General features: G+C 44.5%; 2 long non-coding RNA genes across 3 annotated transcripts; one reads left to right on the top strand and one right to left on the bottom strand.

Moving 5' to 3' along the window:
• Positions 1-1,530: 1,530 nt before the first annotated feature.
• On the bottom strand, positions 1,531-13,400 carry LOC137756698 (uncharacterized). 2 transcript variants are annotated; one of them, XR_011072246.1, is made up of 3 exons: positions 12,910-13,400; positions 4,917-9,745; positions 1,531-2,120 (listed from the first exon to the last, which is right to left on the bottom strand). It is a non-coding gene; the product is annotated as an uncharacterized lncRNA (long non-coding RNA). The 2 variants fall into 2 exon arrangements; XR_011072247.1 differs by lacking the exon at positions 4,917-9,745.
• Positions 13,401-14,516: 1,116 nt separating this feature from the next.
• On the top strand, positions 14,517-22,164 carry LOC137757439 (uncharacterized). Its single transcript, XR_011072340.1, has 5 exons — positions 14,517-14,685; positions 14,894-15,153; positions 17,564-17,663; positions 18,183-18,260; positions 21,981-22,164. It is a non-coding gene; the product is annotated as an uncharacterized lncRNA (long non-coding RNA).
• Positions 22,165-24,476: the final 2,312 nt, after the last annotated feature.

The raw sequence follows: 24,476 nt of genomic DNA, 5'->3' as shown, positions 1-24,476 counted from the left end.
GGGAAAATATGCAGAGAACAGATGGGTGTGTGTAAGGGAAACATGTAACGATGTGCTGAAACCAATTCAAACCTCCAGATATATTTAGGGGAAGGGAGCAGAATATTCTAGGATCTGACGAGAGCCCCCTCCTTTCTGTTAATTGTCATGAGTGGGTGGAGAAATGAAGCCATGGTTCCAAACTGGAGATGAGAGTCTTTTCACCATCCACGTTAAGTCAAGCCATGTGGAATGACAGGTCCACAGAGGGACCCAGAGACACTCCCCTGGAAGGCTCAGAGCAGCCAACACCCCTTTCCCTACGAAGCAGCTTAAAAAGAAAGAATGAAGCTCGGATCTACGTTCCCACGTGGGTAAGCCTCAAATCCACGATGCTCAGTGAGAGAAGCCAGACCCAGAAGGACACACAGTGTGTGACTCCACTGACAGGAAACATCCAGAACAGGCCAATCCACAGACACAGAAAGTGGTGCCAGGGGCTGGGGGCAGGGGAACGGGGAGTGACAGCTCGTGGGGACGGGGTCTCCTTTGGGGGAATGAGAACGTTCTGGAACCAGATAGAGGTGGTTGCTGAATAATATTGTGAATGTGCTAAATGCCCTTGAATACTTCGCTTTTTTTTTTCTAATAATTTTTTTTTAATTTTATACAATTTTTGAAGGTTACTTTCCACTTACAGTTATTACAAAATATTGGCTCTGTTCCCTGTGCTGTACAATAGATCCATGTAGCTTATTTATTTTCTGCATAATAGTTTGTACCTCTTACTCCCCTCCCCCTATCCTGCCCCTCCCCCATTCCCTGTCCCCACTGGGAACCACTCGTTTGTTCTCTATATGCGTGAGTCTGCTTCTGTTTTGTTATATTCACTAGTCTGTTGTATTTTTTAGATTCCATGTATAAGTGAGATCATACAGTATTTGTCTTTGTCTTTGACTTGTTTCACTGAGCCTAATCCCCTTCAAGCCCATCCATGTTGCTGCAAATGACATGATTCGATTCTTTTTTTTATGGCTGAGTAATATTCCATTGTGTGTATATGTACCACATCTTCTTTATCCATTCACTTGTCAATGGACATTTAGGTTGCTTCCATGTCTTGGCTATTGTAAATAGTGCTGCCATGAACATGGGGGTGCGTGTATCTTTTTGAATTAGAGTTTCATCTGGATATATGCCCAGGAGTGGGACTGCTGGATCATATGACAACTCTATTTTTAGTTTCCAAACATAGGATATGTTTGAATTGTTTTTCCTAATGACCACTGTGAACAAAGAATGCCACCTGCCATTCTGATAAACAATGTTTCCTGCCATCAAGCCATCAGCCACTGCAGCTGGCCCCAGTGGTGCACTCTTGGATGGAGAAAAACAGTATCCTGGCCCTAGATAGATAAGGTGCATATCCAAGGAATAATTTCAGTGAGCCCAGACTTTTGCATCTTCCCATACATAGAAAAGTGCGAAACTCATTAACCTGAGATGTCTGGTTTTTTGTGATTAGCAGTAATTATGATGTTCAACTGCATGTGTTTTTTGGGTTTTTTTTCAGCAAAAACTCCTATATACCCAGGCTCCTCCCTGAGCTCTTTGGAGCCGATTCTCAGAGCTCTGACAGGCTGTCTCCTGGGCTGTAGTCCTCAGTAAGGTCCCCGAATAAAACATAACTCACAGCTTTTAGGCTGTGCATTTTTTCCGTCGATATCCCCCAAATTCCGTAAGCTTCAGCCCGCACAAAACCTGGACCATCTCCTAAATGTCGTCCGTTCCTTGTTGGGATGATGGTAGTTGTGGTGATGGTGGTTTTCAGCTTCTCAGGAAAGGAGGCCCCGGGATTATCTGAGAATTTAATTCATGAATAGGATTCAATGCAGAGTGAACCCATTTATCTGTAGAACGTGTGTGAGCTTTTCCTCTTCGCAGAGCTGACACCCCCATGAAGGCAGTTCACATCTTGTATACCTTCACCATCCCCCAGTGCCCATCGTGCCTTGCAGATACTTTATTTTGTTGGCTCAGCAGAAAGAATTAGGTTGAAGTTCTTGGGCTACGCTCTGTGCAAAGATGGCAGATCTCCACAGATCTTGGAAATATGGTTTCAGTCGCAGGCTAATTGTGTCCTATAGTCAGAAGGGTGACAAACGCAAGATAGGAAGCCCATGAGTATACCTAAGTTTGGGATTTTAAGCACATTCTCCTTATTTCTATCTTTGGAAGACCTAATATCTATTGGGATTTAAATTTGAAATGTCAGATAATGATCCCTTATTTCCTAAAGTACTATAGAATTAAGTTGTGTTCATATTTTCTGTTTTACAAATTCAGTTGCTTTCCAGTGAAGTCCTCTGAAGCCACCCTGGAGAATAGGTGGGTCTGTTTAAAGGAAATGTTTAACTTTGGGGGGAAACGATAATAGAATCCTATTTGAGAAATACACATGGCCTGATCCATCTTTTTACATCTGGTGTGCCTTGACAGCCCTCCTTTTCTCAGGCCTCTGCCTGTCCCCTACCCCGGGCAATGGTGTTTCCCTGAGCAAGTTATGACTTAGACAAATTTTGCTTCTCACAGCTCTTTACTTGTTTGATTATTCCCTTATCCCAGGAATTAGGGTGACCAGGTCGTCCCAGCTCACCTGAAAAGTTCATGGTTTTAAAACTAAAGTCTCCACATCCCTGGAAAATGCTCAGTCCCAGGAAAATCTACAAAGATCCTCAGTGTAGCAGGAAACTATTCTTTATCCTACTCTGAGAATCCTTGACTCAAATTGTGGTGGTCTAATGGAGTATTTATTAGGTGATAAAGGGAAGTTGATTGGTCTGAACCCAACACTATGGACTGGGGAACTTGGGACCAGGGTTTATATGACCCAGTAGGTGGGGAGCCCTTCCAAAACTCCATGGGGCTGCTCTCTGGGCTCCACTCTGCTTGCCCACACACCCCTGTCTTGCCTAATTTCCCACTATTCTTGTTCTCATGAAGAGAGACATTGGCTTTCCTCCCTCAATACCATGTGTATTAGTCTGAGTTCTTGAGAGAAACAGAACACCAGTAGCAGTTAGATAGATAGGTGGATAGATAGATAGATGATAGGCAGATAAGGTTGGATGGATGGATGGACGGATGGACGGATGGATGGATGGATGGACATATGGATGGAGTGATGGACAGATGGATGGATGGATGGAGTGATGGATGGATGGATGGATGGATGATGGATGGATAGATTGGATGGATGGAAGAATGGATGGATGGATGCAAATATGGATGGATGTATAGATGAATGGGTAGACAGATAGACAGATAGAATCTCCCATGCTAACATGGGGTTTCTTGGCATCAGTAACCCTGACATTTGGGTCTGTATCGTTCTGGGGTGGGGTGTCCTCTGTACTTGTACGATGTTGAGCAGTATCCCTGGTCTCCACCCACCAGATGCCAGTTGCACCCCTACCCCCAAGTTATGACAGCCATAATGTCTCCGGATATTGCCAAGTGTCCCCTGGGGGTCCAGTTGTCCCTGTCAAGGACTGTGGGGTCTGATGAACACACCGAGGACCCTTTAGAATATGGTGCATTTTGTCTCTTCCCTGTCACCCGCTGGGACCAGAAAGGACGACACACAGCAAGAACATCCTTCACTTTCCATGCTTCTGAGCGGCCCCTCCCAGCACTGCGGAAAGTCCCTGGCTCTCTAAGTGGGCTCACATCCTCCTGGCTTCATGGGTCCAGCCATGAAGGATTGCCACATACTTGTTCAGTTCTGAAAAGTGCTTGTGGAACCAGGAATAAAAAAAGAAAGTGTAACCAAGGAGAAGAAGGCATGGAAAACCCTGCCCCTCCTACCTGTTGCCTTCAGGGGCCTTTGCGCCAACGATCGTAAAACTGTGTAGAAATACCAGGCATGATTCTGCGGTTGCTGATGGATTATGTTACATGATGACGCTAGTGGATCTTGCAAAACTCTCCAAAGATAAGCACACCCAACAGATTTAAACATGGCCAATTTGAACATTTTTTTTTAAAAACTCATCACTGCCTAATCTTTGCAAAAAGGAAGAAATAGTTTACTTTATGGTCATTTGAACTGCAAACCTACCAGCCATCTGTATACAGAATATCTGCTGACATTGCTGAGTGCGGTTTTGTGGATGATTAAACAACTGTATAAATTAACAAGAAACATTTGCACATTTCTCCTCTCTCTTTATTCCGGAAACAACCCGTCCACAATTGAAAAAATATTTTGTGTCACAGGCCCACGGGATCTTTTTTTGTTCAAACTATGTCCACGAGAGGGCAGTTGATGCCACTTCAAGAGTCTTTCCCCCGGGATTTGAGAGGTATTTTTATTTGTCCAGTAGATTTCTGTCACCCTGCTTTAAAAGTCACTTCCTGCCGGTGAGCTAGGACCCTCATACACAGCTGGGTAACTGGGAAGGAACAGATCGGTCTCAACCAACCTCATCTTCCGAAAGAAAACAGTTCACACCGAGGTCTACACCCTCTACATTGATCATCTGCACTCACCAAATCATTCATGCTAGGACGGCTGACGCATGGTAGGGAGTTCTGCATTTTAAACCCCGAAAGACATTGGAAACACATCAGCCATTCCTGTTACAGTGGCCGATGCAGAGCAGCTTTGCTTTGAGGCCCCCTGGCCGGCACCAGCCCCGCGGTCCGCATGCCTGACTCAGCCTCTAAGACCACATTCTCCAAGGCTACACCTGGGCTCAGGTCCCCGCGGAGACAGTCACCTACTGAGCAGTGCTGCCCCACCCTGCCAGGCGTGTAGGTGGCACCAGAATCTTCCTTCACATGCCGTTCTTACCTCTTAACTCATAGGCTGAGCCCTGTAAACATTTCCAAACGTGTCTCATCCCACCATTTTCTGTCTCAGAAGACAGACTTACCATCTGTGTCTTGATGCACGTTTCAGGCTGTCGGGACCGTGCGGTGCTTCCCCATGTATCCCTGAGAGATACACGTATCCGTATCTTTCATCCGCATGCCCCGTCACCCTTGGGATCTTACTGCATCTGTTAATTCCCTCTGGTCCAAATCCCTACAGGATTCCTTGAATGATTGTAAAACTGTAAACATGAGTGTATCATTCTCTTGAGTAAAATCCTTTCCAATCACTCCACGTCATTTAGAGCAGGGATTGGCATATTTTAATTTTTTTTTTTTTGTAACTGGTCGGGGAGTAATTGTATCTCTGGCTTTGCAGGGTATCTGGCTTCCTTGGAAGCTACTCGACTCTGCCACTTCATTGCAAAAGCAGCCATAGAAAATATGTCAAGGAACCGGCGTAGCTTTGTGCCAATAAAATTATTTTACGAAAAACAGATGGTGGCCCAGATTCGGCCCATGCGCTGTAGTTGGTCGGCCTCTGATGTAGAGGATAAATCACAGCGGTCAAGCGTCACGTGGAAAGCTCTTCATGACCTGAGCTTGCTGACCTAAACTGTCCTCTTTCCTGCCGTGTTGTCTAAAGCCAGTGGGTGGTGCCTGCATTCTCATGCTCCATGAAAAGACGCTGAGCAGAGGCCAGTGGCCTATGCAGACTGTTTCAGCACAAAGCACACTGTCGGGACACTGTTATGGGCTAATTGTGTCCCATCAAAATCCGTATGTTGAAGTTCTCACCCCCAGGACCTTGGAAGGGGGCTGCATTTGGAAACAGGGTCTTTAAAGAAGGGATTAAGGTAAAATGAGGTCACTAGGGTGTGGCCTGATCCCACAGGACTGGTGTCCTTACAAGAAGAGGAGATCAGGACACAGACACACACAGAGGGACGACCGTGTGAGGACACAGGGAGGAGAGGGCCGTCTACACGCCCAGGAGAGAGGCCTCGGGAGGGACCAGCCCTGCCCACACCGGGATCTCAGATTCCAGCCTCCAGGGCTGGGAGACATAAATGTTTGTTACTTAAGCCTCCTTGTCTGTGCTACTTTATTATGGCAGCTCTAGCAACTTATTTAGGCAGCATCTCAGTGCCCCAGAAACGATACTGCTTTGTGGCTTCTCAGCTTATTTGGCTGTAAAGCCATGCTTGAAATAGTGTCTTTCAGGGATTTGGTGCTGTTGAGTTGGAAAGGCCCAACCGGTGAGAGATTCAAGGTAGTCAGGCTGGCAACTCCTCGGAAATCTGAACTCCCACCTCCAACCCCCGGCCCGTTTCCTTTGCATTTGGGCATCATCTTAGGAGCATGGCTTGGTTCTGATTTTTCCGTTCTGCCTTAGTTCATGAGATGCTACAACGGATGGATGTATTTTTCTTGGTGCAAAAACCTTCACGATTTTTTTTTTTTTTTTTTTTTTTTTATTTAACGCAGTTTCTAGTCTGGCTGAGGAAAGCGGAAAATTTTAGGCAACGGTCCCAGGGTTTCAGACCGTTTCCAAACTCTTGCCGTTGAATACAAATATTGTAAGTTCTCTTTTCTGTGATCCACCCAGACTGGCTTTCTCTTTTCCTCACATTCTCTGGGTTCTTTCTTTCATCTGTGCTGCGTTTTGCTACCTTTAAAACATGTTCTCAGTGTTTTTATGTTAAATGGCATTTTACAGGCCTTTCGAGGAATCGCCGTGTCTGCATTTGCACTCTACACATTCTCGGAAGGGTAAAGGTGTTTGCACCTGCCTGGTCCTTCTCACACCTGAGGTGTGCTTGTGTTGGCTGAGATGCACAGACCTTACCCAGGACACGACAGCACACAGTTTTGCCCACTTCTTTAAAATTCACTTGTGCATAGATTGAAGATGAGTGGCTTAAGATGCCTCGTCCAATCTCATTAAATACAAGAGAGGCGGAGAGAGCCATCCAGAGTGTGTAAGAGCATTGCTTATGTTACCGCAAAAACGTAAAAATGGGATACTCTTAAATCAGAATGAGTGTGCTCGGTTTGTTTTTCTTTAGCACCAGTCTTATGTTTTCCTTCCTAGAACTTCATAACATCGGTTGCAATAAACACATCTTACTTTTTTTGGTGCTCAGATGTGGCTATTCATACCCACGGGCCATGCCCATCAAAGATACACGCAGTCCAATGGAAATTCCACTGATAATTTAAACGCTGGACATTGAAAGTCGTTAGTAACAAACAGAAAAATCCCTGTTCCCTGCGATCTGTGGGATTGTTAATAGGGAACTGGTGTGTCCCACTGTCTTTGCCATATTACAGACCCAGTTCTTCTAAGGATGTCTCCACTTACTGCTTGTGGAAACTTGGCCTCGTTCCCCAATTTCAGAAGCCCAGAGCACCAGAGCCTTTGTCTCCCGGATGCAGGGAAGGGTGTTTTCTCTTCTAGAAGTGGGTCCCCTCAGTGTCCTGTCTTGCAGCCACCTCTGCAGAGCTCCCTGACCTTCGGACCAACTCCGTTATTTATCCTAGTCGATTTCATAGCTTCTTGCAGCTGAATTACTCAGGCGAGGCAGACTGCCTTCAGGGTGGGGATGTGAATTACCCCACCAGGACCAAAGGGTCCCTCCTTTATCTACGGGGTAGCTGGCTGTGCGGGGTAACTGCCTTATCCGTCCTTCTGCACGTGCAATTTGCTCCTCTCCCCCTTCTTTTTTTATCTTCAACTTGGTCTCTCCGGGTCCTCACCCACTTGGAGTTCCACGTGCTCTGCCTCTGTTTTATTTCATCTCTGAATGCATGTTTTTAGGGGGCCTGGGTCGATGACTTTTCAGAGGTGTTAGAATTCAATTGTAAAGTGATAAACCTTGGTCACAGACTCAGATCTGAGATGCCCCACGGATTTGAACGCAGGAAAGATGAGGGCAGGATGACTGGATGCCCTTCCTTGGAGTCCAGTGTTTAACCTGGTGTTCATTTCAGAGGCTCTTTCTTAATGTAATTTCAAACACTGTATATATAGACCGCATCTTCTTTATCCATTCCTCTGTCGATGGACATTTAGGTTGCTTCCATGTCCTGGCTCTTGTGAATAGTGCTGCTATGAATATTGGGATGCGTGTATCCTTTCAAATTAGACTTTTCTCCGGATATATGCCCAGGAGTGGGATTACTGGATCATATAGCAAAGGAGTTGCTGTCTTGAAGCCAGGAGAAAGGGACAAAGCCTACAAGCTTGGGTCGTTTTAACCTTGGGTTTCCTAACTCTTTGGTGAATATAATCTCACTGTAGAAGCACCATAGAACTTAGGTTTGCTGCAAAAGAGCATCGGTAAGGTTGATACATTCATCCCGGTTGTACATGCAGAGAACACCAAGACTGCTTCTCTTCAACCTTCTAGAACTGAGATGACCTTTTTAAAGCCCCAAACAAGTCGACTGACAGCAAAATCAGACCATGTGAAGTACCACTTAAGGAACAGAACACATCCGCCACGGCGTAGGCTGAGTTCTGGTTCAGGTTGCTAAGGCAACAGTTTTTTAATTCACAGGTGAATAAACCCCACAGCTATCTTCCTATATAGATGTGAGTTTTCTAGAAACTGAAGTCTGCTTAAAAACACACATGGAGAAAGTAAGCAATTCGTTATCTATTAACAAAATCGCAAATAGTAAATTCTGATCGGCTGTAATTATCTGGATGTTTTAAACAAAACCCTCTTCTTTCTTTCAAAACAACCCAACATCGTAAAAGCCAAGCATGCTCTATCCTTAGATGATCTCAGAGTAGCCCTCGTTTCCCACTTGACTGGCACTGTTCGAAGTGAATTACTCACACATAAAATGCTGGGTTTGGGATTTATCTTTCCAAGATGTTTTTTTTTTTTTTTTCCTTGCCCACCTAAACGTGTTTGCCTTTTCTTGTTGAAATATTGCATAGTCTATAATTTGTTAAAAGGAAATATATTTAAAAATAAGTTGTAAATCTGACAGCGTGTGAGCTGGTCCAAGGTACTCCGTGACATAGAAAGCAGCCTAGCTCCCCTTAGCCGGTCACTCAGAGTTTCCTCCAAATGGATACCAACTCATGGTCCAAACATCCCATAGTCAGTTTCCAAGGGTCAGAGCAAGGGTTGTCCAGCTCTGTGTGAAAATTTCCAGAATCACTTATTTCCAAGGCAGCCCATCTGATGTGATGGTACAGATGGTGAGACATTCTACTCTTGGGTTGGACTACGGTTGGATTTGTTGTAAAAGTTTACCTTTTGTAGACTTTGTTATAAATTCAGCTCCGTCCTAAGGAGCAGCCCAGACCAAGGGGGACTTCCCTGTCCCTAGAATGTCCTTCCTGTCTCTTTCTGGAGTTGTTTGGGTCACACTCTTTAGGGCACAGCTTGGATTTTCTGGATAGCGATGGTCACTCTTTATATGGCACACTCTGGGCTCTCAGCATCCCACGTCAGGGCCACACGACGGAACAAAGCCCTCCCCTAGATTCTGAGCAGCTCAGAGCATAAAGTGACAAAGCAGCCTTCCTTTCGTGACTCTGTCTTTCTGGCAACGTTGCCTCTGGTGATATTCGCTTGATAGCCTCCTGGTTAGGAATTGATTGGATGAGCTATATGGGATTTAAGGATGGTTAGACCCTCTTGGGTTGGTTGGATCTAACCTTCTCTGTGTTTCTTCAGTTCGGGGGGTAGGGATTTTTCAACTGTTAGTTGTCCAACTATTCTTTCTCCTTGTCTTCCATTCTTTCTCTTCTTTCTGTCTGGGGCAATCATTGGAGTTTTGCTGGACTTTTATATAAATCTTGTGGATGTCGTTTGAAAGGCTTCTTGGAGGACCATCTTCTCAGTTGTATTATTGGTTCAACAATTCTCTAAGTAATGAACACCGTATAGTTACCTCACACGTTGAATTATTTATCACAATTTTTAGTTTATTTTTATTTATTAATTATTATTTATTTTTGACCACTGTGTGGCTCGTGGGCTCTTAGTTCCCTGACCAGGGATTGAACCTGGGCCACGACAGTGAAAGCACTGCATCCTAGCCACTGGACTGCCAGGGAATTCCTTTATTTATCACAAGTTTTAAAGTTTTCCACAAGCTGGGACCACGGCAAAGGACAGTAGAAGTTATAATGTCCAGTTTCCAAATTAAGGTTTTCTTTCCCTGTCTTTCTCTTTTTTGCTTGTTAATCTCTCATGAACCACATGTTAAGAGAGTGGTCTCTGTCACCACCTGGACTTAGCTGCACTGAAGAAATTCATGGGGGACTTACACATTACAGGGATATTGTGATATTTGTATTGACTGCTGTTGTGTTTGCGGGAGGATTCCCGACAGTAATCGTGGAGCCATCCTGTACAGAATGACCTTCTCAAATTGGGTTCGGATCTCATTGTCTGCCATCCACTTGGAAGAGGGAGCCCTGATTTCTGGAGAATTCAGAGTTCTCCTTCCTGACACCTCTGCCGCACCAAGCTCCCCCAGCAGCAATCCATGTGTCTCTTCCAGGACTTGACGCTTTATTTTTAAATCTCACAACAAATACTGGTGACAGGTCTTATCTCCATTTTATAGAGGAAGAGGGGACATTTTGAAAAAGCTTAATTAATGTACTCCAGAACCAGTGGCAGAGCTGCAGGTTACATCTTAATCCTCACGCTTAGTTGTGTACTGTGGTCTCCTCCATGCACCAGCGTCTCTCCATGCACTCGTGCACACACCACACACATTTACACACACACACACACTCACACATACACAACCACTGGCTCCTTTTGTTTCTTTGCTCTGGGCACAGTAATGAGCTATTCCCAGTGTGCAAAGTAGGAATAGTTAAGTGGGAAACTTCACTTCCCGCCTAAGTTTCAGTCTCTCCCAAGGGATTTTATTTATTTAAAAAAATTTTTTTTGGGCTTCCCTAGTGGTGCAGTGGTTGAGAATCTGCCTGCCAATGCAGGGGACACGGGTTCGAGCCCTGGTCTGGGAAGATCCCACATGCCGCGGAGCAACTGGGCCCGTGGGCCACAACTACTGAGCCTGCGCGTCTGGAGCCTGTGCTCCGCAACAAGAGAGGCCGCGACAGTGAGAGGCCCGCGCACCGCGATGAAGAGTGGCCCCCGCTTGCCGCAATTAGAGAAAGCCCTCGCACAGAAACGAAGACTCAACACAGCCATAAATAAATAAAAATAAATAAATAAATAAAATTTTAAAAAAAAAAATTTTTTTTTGCCTGCATGGCTCAGCTTGCAGGATCTCGGTTCCCTGACCGTGGATGGAACCCAGGCCTCGGCAGTGAAAGCGCGGAATCCTAACCTCTGGGCCACCAGGGAACTCCCCTCCCAAGGGCTTTTAAAAAGAATAGGAAGTAAAGAGAATGAGACAAAGCTGAAGGGAGATCTCCCCGTAGCATCCTAGGGTGTGAGGCGATCTCCCACGGAAGGGTCAGCCTGGGGAGAATGGAAGCACCTGCCAGGTGGGGCTTCGGCCACCTCTGCGCAGCAGCCCAGTTTGTGACGGGAAAGGGGATGGATCCAAGGAGAGATGGAGTGAGTTTGCCTATGTGTGACTTGTTTTGTTTTGTTGTTTTTTGAGATTTAATTTTATTTATTTATTTTTGGCTGTGTTGGGTCTTTGTTGCTGTGCGTGGGCTTTCTCTAGATGCGGCGAGCGGGGGCTACTCTTTGTTGCGGTGTGCGGGCTTCTCATTGCGGTGGCTTCTCTTGTTGCCGAGCACGGGCTCCAGGTGCGCAGGCTTCAGTAGATGTGGCACACGGGCTCAGTAGTTGTGGCTCACGGGCTCTAGAGCATGGGCTCAGTAGTTGTGGCACACAGGCTCAGTAGTTGTGGCATGTGGGCTCAGTAGTTGTGGCTCGCGGGCTCTAGAGCGCAGGCTCAGTAGTTGTGGCACACGAGCTTAGTTGCTCCGCGGCATTTGGGATCTTCCTGATTCAGGGCTCGAACCCGTGTCCCCTGCACTGGCAGGCGGATTCTTAACCACTGCGCCACCAGGGAAGTCCCGTGACTTGTTTTTGGTGCTGCTTCACCCACGACTGCCAACCGGACACCCAGGCATCGGTAGAAATCAATGAAATAGATTGAAATGGGTGAATCATCACCCGTAGACAGCATGCAGAGTAGATGCTGGAGACCCCAGAGCTCCCTGAAGCTGCGCCCCAAGGCTTTCCAGATGCTCTCACATCCTGTTTTCACAAACCACAAAGGAGCCAGTGTAATTTCCGCCCAGTAGAGACAGTGCCGCTCAGATCAGCTGCAAGAGAGCGGCAGCCTCCCACTCTGGCTTCCGCAGGAGCTGGCTGGGAGGACACTTAAATGGCCCCAATGCGCTAATGAACATACAAAATGAAATTAATGCAATTATCTCTTCTGCTTGGCCGCTGCTCCCCGAATGTGGCATTTTCTCATTCACGTAGTTGTTAGCCATGATCCAGTGGAGATTTATTTATTTTTGTAATGTTTAAAAATTTTTCATTGAAGTATAGTTGTTTTACAATGTTGTATTCATTTCAGGTGTACAGTAAAATAATTCAGTTATACACCTATATGTTATATATCTTCTTTTTTTACATTCTCTTCTTTTTTACATTGTGTCTTTTTAGATCTTCTGCCCTTTTTTGGATTGGGTTGTTTGTTTTTTTGATATTGAGCTGCATGAGCTCTTTGTATACTTTGGAGATTAATCCCTTATCAGTTGCTTTGTTTGCAAATAATTGACATATACACACTACTACATATAAAATAGATAACTAATAAGAGCTTACTGTATAGCACAGGGAACTCAACTCAATACACTGTAATGACCTGTATAGGAACAGAATCAAACAGAAGAGTGGATATATGTGTATGTATAACTGATTCACTTTGCCGTACACCTGAAACTAACACAACATTGTAAATCAACTGTACTCCGATAAAAATTAATTTTAAAAGTCCATTTAGACTATATTCTGAAGCACAGGAAACCCCACCACCATCAAAAAAAAAAAACGGTACTGGAGAGGTTTGAGCTCTTACCTGTATGGGAATATGGAGGAGAGGAAATTATCCAGAATAATGATTGATGAAGCGCAGTGGGAGAGGTATGGAGAGGAGAAGAGGATGGTGCTCTGGATATCAGAGGGGAAAGGTTTCTGGGGAGAAGCAGGAAAGAGCAGCTCCAGGAAGATGGGTTCCTGAAAAGGGGTTCCTGGCTTGAAAAGGAGATCGTGCCGTATTTCCCAGGGCAACATCACAGCAGTGGTGGGTTGAGCTGAGCAGTCAACGTAACGGGAGAGAAGTGAGGGTGGTCCATGTTCGAGAACATTCGGTGGGGACAGGAAGGGGAAAGATGGGACAGTAGCTTCAGGGAAGGAGGAGGGAGGTCTCGGGAACGTCTGAGGATGTCTGCCATTTCTTTTTTCCTTTTAAAAATGCCCAGCCCCATCCGACATCTGGCATTTATGTCACGTTGGTGGAAACAAAGGAGAGGAAAGGGCGGAAGAGAATGTCAGGGAAATGCCTCACGCAGAGAGGAGTGGGTGGACGCTGTTTTGGGAGGGGCAGGTGTCTGTGGTCAAGACGTTGAGTCATGAAGGGGGCAGATGGGGAGACTGGAAAGAGGGAGGAGGATGGAGTTTGGGAGGGACGACTGGACACTCACGCTGGAGATGCCGCTTCTCACGAAGATAAGCCGCCAGCACTGCATCTGAGATGGACAGAGTGCGCCTTGAGTGACGCTGATGCCATCAAGATGACAACATCCCTGAAAGCCGTCCCCATTCTCATTAGCCATTTCTTCACGTCCCTTGATAGAACGACAGGACATTCTCATTAATGGTTTTTTAACCCTCTTCCATGCCATTTCCCTTGGTGTGAAATCCAGTGCTGAGTAAGCTGTACGGCTTCTTCTCTTTTTCTTTCTTTCTTTTTTTTTTTTTTTTTTTAACTTCACAGAACTCCCAAAGTCCCATCATTCTACAGGAATCAGATTGATGTCATCTAAACCTCAGCATATGCTTTTCGTTAATGATGGAAAGTTTCTTTCTCATCACCAAAGGAGTTTATGAGAGACCTAAGGGTGTAAGTGAAACACTTCATTACTAAAAAAAAAAAAAAAAAAAAATTACCTGTGTCTTTGGGAAAATTATCTGGAGATATGAAAACATATAGGAAAGTTAATAAAAAGGGATTCTACACTGTTTCTATCAAATGTTCCGTCCTCTGTAATATAATGTCTTTTGTCAAGTTACGAGAGCAAAGCATATGGCACTTAATCACAGCATCTTGAATTCATATAGAGAGGCTGCATATGTGTCCATTATTTTTGAAATATGCTAAATGGACAGATTCTGGAAGTTCCAGATGTGAAAATTAAAAAAAAAAAAAATACAGTTCATCCCCTGGAGTTTTGTCAGAATCCCTTAGGATTTGTTCATGTTTCTTACTTTAGTAAGAGTGTTTACTAACACTACTACGGGAGTAGTACTGCTTTGGGAGAAGCTGGTTATCTTGAAGGCATCTCCACCCCCATGTTTCAGTGGCCGTGAAAGATTTTCTCTTCTTTCTGGGAGAGTTGGTATTTGTTTGCCTTTTCTGACAAACTAACATTTTGGACCCATGAGCTTGTTCCAAGGTCCCTTCCCTCTTGAGCCCGGTCTGCTCCTGACCTCGGGGCTCTCCTCCCTCGACTGTTCTGAGGACATGGGCTGGCCAGAACATCACCAATTTATACATCGTAAAGGCTCATCTTGCCTTCCAGGAGGGAGCAGAGCGGAACAGAAATGGAAGAGGATGGATGTGCCAGGGCTCAGGGTAATGCAGGGGAATCGTGCACTATAAAAGATAACTTCATTTTCTCTTGGAGAGACACCATGCATGGGGGAAATGTTGGCTGGGGGTCTGGCCCCAGTTTGTCCCTCTCACCTCTTGGGACCTCTCTGGGATATCTATAAACTCTGAAAGGGAAAACTCTCCCAAGGTTCGTTTTCATTCTAACAAACACTGCTTGTTTCCCTTCCAGCAAAGAAATGGCATTCAGCGGGTGGTCACGCTCCGTCCACATTCCCACTCTTGCAGAGGGCAGTGGCACTGGTGATCATTAAAAACAACATCACCCTTCAAAACTGTGACAACTTCTTCCTCTAATAGCCTGAATCAGTGTCCCCAGAGATACCAGGTCTCCGTCTCTACAACTGGGGAACGTGACCCGATTTGGAGAAGAAATCTTTGCAGACTGTCACCTTCAGAACTCAGCCTTGTCTGAAAATCCATGCAGTCAAGGTTAGATCTTTTTTTTTTTTTGCTTTTATTTATTTATTATTTAATTTTTTTATTGAGGTATAGTTGATTTACAATATTATATTCGTTTTGGGTGTACAGCGCAGTCATTCACTGTTTTAAAGGTTTGTAGTTATTATAGAATATTGGCTGTATTCCCCATGTTCTACAATATATACTCGTGGCTTATCTGTTTTATATATAGTAGTTTGTACCTCTTAATCTCCTACCCCCCTGTTGCCCCTCCTCCCATTCCCTCTCTGCACTGGGAACCACTAGTTTGTTCTCCGTTATCTGTGAGTCTGCTTCTGTTTTGTTATAGTCATTCATTTGTTTTATTTTCTTTTTAGATTCCACATATAAGTGATAACATGGACTATTTGTCTTTCTGTGTCTGACTTATTTCACCTAGTATGATCATTTCTAGGTCCATCCATGTTGCTGCAAATGGCATTATTTCACTCTTTTTCGTGACTGAGTAGTATTCCATTGTATACATGTACCACGTCTTCTTTATCCGTTCCTCTGTTGATGGACACTTAGCTTGCTTCCACCTCTTGGCTACTGTAAACAGTGCTGCTGTGAACATGGGGGTGCATGTATCTTTTTGAATTAGTGTTTTCATTTTCTTCAGATACGTAGCAAGTTTGTAAAGGGGGGATGAAGGTCCACAGCAGAACATGAAGAGGGAAATCCTTTCCTAACACGTGCTGGGGGTAGAGCCATGAGGTTGCCTAAACCTTGTCCCTGGGATTCCGGAATCCCGATCGTCCAGGCAATGCTTGCCCATCCAGACTCCCGCCCTGCCCGGACTCTGCCTCGGAACCGGGAAGCTCTAAAAAGACTGAGAGATCGAGGCAGGTCACCAGCAGAAACTGGAAACAAATGCTCAATCTTTAGATTTAGGTCACTGCTTCTCCCCGTGGCGGAAAGCACACCGTTCCTCATCCATCTGGCAGTATCTGTTGAGCAGAACCGGCACCTAACCACAGCCTCTGCCAAAGCTGTCAGCGATGGGTGAGGTCAGCCTTGAAAATAATTTTCCAAACACGTTGGATCTCCAGATCCTTTCAGTGTGGAAAGCTAGAATTCATTTATTAACAGCGTAAGTACATTTCGCTTGAGGAGCAAATGAGAAGAACGTGGTCATCTGCTCCAGGCAGGCGGGACACAAAAGGAGGTGGAATGAAGTCCCCTCTCTCAGAGGGGCTGTGGGTTCCTTGCAAAGGTGTTGTTACTATTTATGGGGAAGGCCATCAGTTCTTCTGAAGTGAGTGTGCTAGCAAACTGAGAATTTTAAAAGAATAAGGTTTTTAAAATTTGATAATACAACACTTAAATGTAGAAACTGAAATTTTTCTTTAATTAATTTATTTACTTACTTTTGGCTGCGTTGGGTCTTTGTTGCTGCACGCGGGCTTTCTCTAGTTGCGGCGAGCGGGGGCTACTCTTCGTTGTGGTGCGCGGGCTTCTCACTGCATTGGCGTCTCTTGTTGCAGAGCACGGGCTCTAGGCGCGCGGGCTTCAGTAGTTGTGGCACACGGGCTCGGTAGTTGTGGGTCGCGGGCTCTAGAGCGCAGGCTCGGTAGTTGTGGCGCACGGGCTTAGTTGCTGCGTGGCATGTGGGATCTTCCCGGACCAGGGCTCGAACCCGTGTCCCCTGCATTGGCAGGTGGATTCTTAACCACTGCGCCACCAGGGAAGCCCAGAAGTTGCAATTTTTAACTCACTTGAAATGGCTATCCTCTGATTGCTGGGTTACTCTACATGAGAAACTCAACTGCATGGGTGTGAGTATAAGCATAAATTCATATAATATGTAATACATATTATTCTAGCTATCTATCATCTACCAGTGTTTCATATCTATGAATCACCTATCTACTCTCATCTATCAAATCTATCAATCTTTCCTCTATCCATATCTATGTGTCTATTATCTATCCATCCACCAATCATCTATCTGTTCTATCATCTATCTACCATCTATTGAATCTATAAATCTTTCATCTATTCATATCTATCTATCCACCTATCACCTGTCATTTATCTGATGTGCCTATCTATCCATCCATCCATCCATGTATCTGTCTATGTATCTATCTATCCATCCATCCTTCTATTTGTCTGTCTCTCTCTCCATCCATCCTTCTATCTATCTGTCCGTCCATCCATGTATCTATCTATGTATCTATCTGTCCATCCATCCTTCTATATGTCTGTCTGTCTGTCTGTCTACCTATCTATCCATCCATCCTTCTATATGTCTATCTATCTACCTACCTACCTATCACTATCCATCCTTCTATATGTCTATCTATCTTTCTATCTATCAATATCTATCTATCATCTACCCAGTAAATCATTCACACATAATACCCTCAATGATTCTGCCGTTATTCTCATTCTTCAGATGAAAAACCACCTGATGGAGTCACCAGTTACCTGAGGAAGGGGACACAGCCATAGGAGATGGAGCTGAGACGTGGCCTCACCTACCCCTTTCATTAAAGGTGTGTGATTCACAATCACACTTACATTTGACCTGCTCCAGGGTCATGGTTACCCGTATTCATTTGTATACACAACGATATTCAATTTTGTTCTTGTTCTGTAGAATATCTTGCAGTAATTCAGTCAGCATTATAAACACCCACTGGGTATTTAATTTTATTCTGCCTTACTATTACTGTTCAGAGTCCGTGGCATACATCTTTTAACCCAGTTTTTTGAGTTTGTGAAAGAGTTCTCTCTGATAGGGGACAGAAGGTGAATTTCACTTGTGTGAGCTTCTCAATCACAAGGATTCCGAGGGAGTGGGAATTTACAATACAGTCGGCTTCTAGAGAAGCCCATGGGAGCCCATATAAGTGCCCTGCTACCTTTGACCAGCACTTATGGTCATGGCTAAATCTGGTTCTTTGTTTTACTGTTGATGTAGTCATCAGTTACTATCTGATTACTATTAAACTATTTGACCTATTCCGGAGGTGGTTTAAAAACATCTCACTTAATGTTCTCACTCCCCCCAGGAGATAGGACTCAAAGGGATCAATTTTACCGCGGGAAGCAGCCCAGGGACCAGAGCCCTGTTTGCATGGCAGGTAGAGGTAAGTCAGAAAGCGCCATACAGCGGTTCTCATTGCTTCAAATTATCTTTGCATGAAATACCTCTTGGTACATCACAAAGAGAGTGCATTGCTCAAATCCAGATGTTTTATGGGAGAGTGATGGAAATATTTGTATGGCCGAATTCTAAGTCTGAATTTGAAGCATTTCCTTCGCTAAAATGTTTGAGGACTTTTTAAAACTTAACTTTATTATTTTATTGAACTGTCGTTAATGTACAATATTATATAAGTTACAGGTTGGACAGTGTAGTCATTCACAATTTTTCAAGGTTATACTCAATTTATAGTTAGTATAGAATAGTGGGTATAGTCCCTGTGCCGTACAATATATCCCTGTAGCTTATTTTATACATCATAGTTTGTACCTCTGAATCCCCTCCCCCTATCCTGCCCCTCCCCCGCTTCCCTCTCCCCACTGGGAACCACTAGTTTATTCTCTATATCTGTGAGTCTGCTTCTGTTTTTGTTTTATTCACTAATACTAGTTGTATTTTTTAGATTCCACATATAAGTGATATCATACCGTATTTGTCTCTGTCTTATTTCACTTAGCATAATGTGGAGAGGACTTTCATTTATAGAGAAGATATTAGCTATACTGAGGGACACTCACCACCCATTCTGCCATGAGCACCCATGACAGACGTATAACCATACTGTTTCCGTGGTCAGTTATTAGGGTTTATGCCTCTGCCCTTACCCGGCCACAGAAAATGTGGATTTTTCCATGCCTTTGCCAGACGATACGACATTAAAATGCCATTCATTTGGGTCAACGAACCACTTGAAAGATGCGATATTTGGGGAGTATGGCTTGAAGGACCATGGCTCATAGATAGCATAGGTGTTATTTTCAACTCACCCTGGACCACCCAAAAGCTGAGTTCTTAGACCACTGCTGTTGTAGTTCTCCACAGAATTGCTACCTCTGCACAGCACTTTGTTAGTACGCACTGGATGTTAAAGTGAAAATATTTATAGCAGAGTGCATTTCCAAAGTATGTCACTGTGTTCCCTGTGGGGGAAATATTGAAAACATTTTGGGGATTAATGACTCAGAGATATGACTGGAACAGCTTTTCTTCCCAGGGAGAATTGTTGGGGAATGGTTATTCACAAAACAGAAGAGGTATCACTTTTTCCTTTGGCTGCCAAGAAGCTCAGAACTCAATGATTTTTAAAAAATCTTGTCCTTGTGGTTGACAGGGACATAAAGACATTTCAGGTGAAGGGGTTGAGGGAAGAGTACATTTTTAAATATTCTGCCTTCTGAGGGACAGGGATAAATTGGGAGACTGGGATGGACACATACACACTACTACTATATACAAAGTAGACAACTACTAAGGACCTACTGTATAGCACAGGGAACTCTACTCAGTACTCTGTAATGACCTGTATGGGAAAAGACTCTGAAAAAGAATAGATACATGTGTATGTATAAGTGATTCACTTGGCGGTACACCTGAAACTAACAGAACATTGTAAATCAACTACGCGCCTACAAACACTTTAAAAATAAATAAATAAATACTCTGCCTTCTAAAATCTTTGTGATGGTCAGATGAAATTTATATTCCTTTGGAGAACTGCAAACATACAAAAGCAGGGAGAAGAGTATATTGTATCCCTCATATACCCATCCCACTAAGTGATTACCGCCCCCTGGGTAATCTTGTTGAATCTATAGTCACACCCACTCCCCTCCTTGGACCTCCAGACTCTTCTTGAGGCGAATCACAGGCATCAAACAATTGCATTCAGTTATTTAATGATATCTTATTTTGTCCTGCGTATTCTTAAGCAATAGACACAGTACATGTAAGGCATGTGGTGGGGAGGCAGGCAGACACATGCATATTTGCACAAACTCATGTGTTTTTTCCATGAGTCACTCAACTTCTGCAGCCGTGCTTGGGTTTGCACTCATTCTCAGCCTTGGAAACCGGCCCAAGACCATCCCTTGCTGGTGAGAGGGTGTCCAGTTGCCAGGTCTGTATTGTGTTGATGGCTCTTACCCGAAATTGTTCCTTTCCTTGGACCCCAATGGCATTTTCCAGAGTGGAAAGATGCAATATAAAAATAAAAGTATATCTCCTGTTGGCGTTGGAGGAAACCAATAATTCTTTTCTTCCCTCACCCTCTCGTATCTGGAATCACTACCAAGGGCTGCATTTACCAAGGAGACGATACTGTCACCCTCGGGATTCAGGGAGGTGAACCCATCCTATCCTAGCATGAGATGACACTACATATGTGCCACCTGCTTAGATCAAGAGGTGACATGAGTCCAGTGCTTCTCAGTACTTCTCCCATCGTCTGGGAGCCGAGAAGCCCAAAAGCCAGAGAGACGACACTTGCTCTCGATCTTTCCGTTTCTTCAAAACGCCATGACTGCTTCCATGATCCCGCCTGCCTGCATCCTTTCAGCTCACTTCTTGGAGATGTTTCCACATAAATCACCACCTAATGCACTATGAAATCACCCACGACGCCGTCCTCTGGAATGCGCTTCGGGGTAACAGCTGCCGTTGGGTTTCTGCTCTTGCAAAACTGGTATTTATGGTAATCCATTTAGCAATTATGATTATCTCAGTTTGTGGGAGCTTGGCAAGGAGATGACATGGCCTGGCTGCTTTGCAGAAGGAAAAGTAATGGACTGAGTTTTCCAGAAGGAGATGACTCAGCGCCTTGAAAGCTGTGCAGAGCAGGGCCGTGCGGTGCTCGTTAGAGGGGAAATGGGATCTCTTTAGGGACACACCCGTTACTGGCGACAGCTGGGGCTGTCAAGGGTGGCGTGGGCCTTACAGACAACGTGTCCCCAAAGGTGGAAAACCCTCAGAAAAGCATCGGGAGATGATGCCTGTGGAATCTTCCATAGGAGACTTCTGCAGAATAAGGTGTCATCCCAACATCACAGAGACTGAGCAGCTAATGGTTTCTTAAGGTTTTTGCTTGACTTCTCCTCAAAGACGTAGAGCACGGCTTGGCACCCGTGGTCTGTACAGAGCCAGAGAGGAAATACTGGGGGCTTTTTTGGCCCTGCACGTCGTCTCAACTACTCAGCTCGGCGTTGCAACGGGTACAGAGATATACGCGTTGCCTAAACGGATGCTCTTGGTTGTGTTCCAATAAAGCTTTATTGATTTGAATTTCACATAATTTTCAAGTCTCATAGAATATTGACTGTTTTCATTTCTTTTGACTTTTTTCCCCAACCATTTAAAAAATACATAATTATTCTTAGCTTGTATACAGAAACAGGCAGCTGGCACGATTTGATGGGTTATTTGATGGGTTATTAATCTGTGGGTTATTGTTTGCCATCTCCAAGTGTAGATGACCTGTATTAGCATTCTGCAGGGAAACAGAACCCGTCGGATATCTATCTATATCTGTATATCTATATCTATATCACCTATCTATCATCTATCTAGTCTGTATGTCTGTCTATCATCTATCCATCTCAGTCTATCTAATATTATCTATCTAATCCAATCCTCTATCAATCATCTATTGACCTATCTATCTATCATCTGTCTACTTACCATATGTATCCTATCTAGCTAGCTAGCTATATCCATCTATCTACCTATTTAGCTTTCAACCTCTATCTCTGTCTATTATCTATCAATATCTATTCATCTATGTATGTCTGTAGCTATCATATCTATTATCTATGTATCTATCTATCTACAGAGAGAGAGAGAGAAAGTCGTTTATGAGTAATTGGCTCCCATGATAATGGAGACCCAGAAGTCCCACCATCTGCCATCTGCAAGCTGGAAACCCCTTCCTACTTGCTCACCTGGAGAAGAGAGAACTGAAAGTGACTGATCCGTGTCCCAGGATACTTCGCAGCTGGGATTGTCCCCTGAGCCAGATTCCTCCAGGTGTGTCCACTGTCATTGCAGGAGTCCCAGAGATGAGCTTGAAAGGCTCACCATGAAGTACACATCTCCTGGCTAGCACCATGCGGCGGGGTCCTCTGGAGATGCTGGGGCAGGGTCCTTCCTCTCTCCAGCCTTGGTGTCACGGAGACTGCAGAGCGGGGTGACAGTGTGCTGCTTCCACACAAAGATCCGACGGGGTCTGGGTGCTTCTCTGAACTCCATGGACCCTGGTGCTATCCTTCCTGTCTGTGAGCCATCCAGCCTGGTCCTCCCGTATCCCAGACATTGTTCTAAAAGCAGAACATTTGAAGCTCTAAATGCTTCTATGTGTGGAGGCTGATAGAATCCTCATTTTCCAGATGAGGAAGTTAAGATTTAGGGAGGTGAAGAGGTTTGAGAAGCTGGTGGCTAAAGGTGGTGCCGTTACTAAAATGAAACACAAGGCAATTCACCCATTCAGTCTGATTCCCCTGCTAATACAGCTACTGTGGTCCATGGCCTTGAGGACAAGGAAGGGGGCAGATGGAGAAAACAGATGCTGATTCTGTCCTCGTAATGTCCAAACAAGGAATTGCTTTTATCTGTCTGCAACTGGACTTAATTAGAACGTTAGATTGGTGAGCTGAAATCACCTGCTGGAGTTGGGTCAGACCATCAGACATGCCTGCATAAGTGGCTTTGTTTAAATACAGCCTGCGATGGATAATTTTATCTGTCAACTTGTCCAGGCCACAGTGACCAGTCAAACAGTTTAGATGTTTCTGGGAAGATATTCTATACCTGGAATGAACACTTGCATCATTAGCCTTTGAGTAAAGCAGATGACCTGCTGTAATGTGGGTGGGCCTTATCTAATCAGGTGAAGGACATAAGAGAAAAAAAGATTTGAGGTCCCCCAAAGAAGAAGGAATTCTGCCTGAGTTTCCAGCTTGCTGCCCTGATGACACTGGACGTTAGACTGTAACATCAACTCTTACTGAATTTCCAGGCTGCTGGCCTGCCCTAGGGATTTTGGACGTGCCAGCCCTAAAATCATGTGAGCCAATTCCTTAAAATAACTTCTCTCCCTCTCGATAGATAGATAGATAGATAGATAGATAGATAGATAGATAGATAGATAGATAGATAGATAGATAGATAGAAGTGATGGATGTACCCAGTGGTACATTTGTAAAATTAAAATAGATGGATGAACCCATTGACACGTTATCACCCCAAGTCTGTAGTTTACATTAGGGTTTGCTCTTGGTGGTGTACACTCTGTGGGTTTGGGCAAATGTATAATGACATGTATCCATCATTTTATCATCATACAGAGTAGTTTCACTGCCCTAAAAAATCTTCTGTGCTCTGTCTGTTCATTTTCCTTTTTCCCCTAGACCCTGGCAACCACTGATCTTTTTGCTGTCTCCATATTTTGTCTTTTTTTAAAATAATGTCATAGAGCTGGAATCACACGGTAGGTAGTCTTTTCAGATTAGCTTCTTTCGTTTAGTCATATGTATTTAAGTTTCCTTTCCCATGTACTTTTTTTTTCTTTTCTGTAATTTTTTTAATATTTATTTTTTTATTGGGGTATAGTTGCTTTACAATGTTGTGCTAGCTCCTGCTGCACAGCAAAGTGACCCTGCTGTATGTATGTATACACGTATCGCCTCCCTTTTGGATGTCCCTCCCATCCAGGTCACCACAGAGCACCCAGTAGAGTTCCCTGTGCTCTACAGCAGGTTCTCACTAGATACCTATTTCATACCCAGCGGCGTATATAGAGTTCAGAAAAAAAATTGTCTATGTGCCTATTTATAGTAATATCTGTAAGCCTTTCAGGATCCATCAGGGGGATTTCTCTTTGCCCAGCATCACCTCCCCCTCCGCTATCATCAACTGGCAATCACTTTTCTCTTCTAGTTCTACTCCTCAACAGTCATGTGTTCCAGATGTGGCAACCGGGCAGACATGCGCGTGGACCACTGTCTCTATACATTTGTCACCCATAAACCCTCACTTCATTCCACAACCATTTCTTAATGTCTAGCCTCTTCACAAAATACATAGGAGTGAGGACTCACCCAATTTACCATTTTGGAAACGGTCTATAAATGTTAGAAAGTGTCCTGCCAATATCCAGCCTGCCATGCTCAGCTCACAGAAACCCATCTCCTCTTCCAGGATCCTGCCCTAGACTCGCCCCGCCGGCATACGTCGCTTCTCTGGGCCTCCACGGTACACAGGGTGACGCGCCCCCAACCCCCAGTGGAATGAAGTGATGTCCACGGGCATGTGAGCCAACCCAGTGAGGGAT

Source organism: Eschrichtius robustus, chromosome X (genome assembly GCF_028021215.1).
Source record: "Eschrichtius robustus isolate mEscRob2 chromosome X, mEscRob2.pri, whole genome shotgun sequence".
NCBI lineage: Eukaryota > Metazoa > Chordata > Mammalia > Artiodactyla > Eschrichtiidae > Eschrichtius > Eschrichtius robustus.
This window is presented reverse-complemented; position numbering and strand designations above follow the sequence as displayed.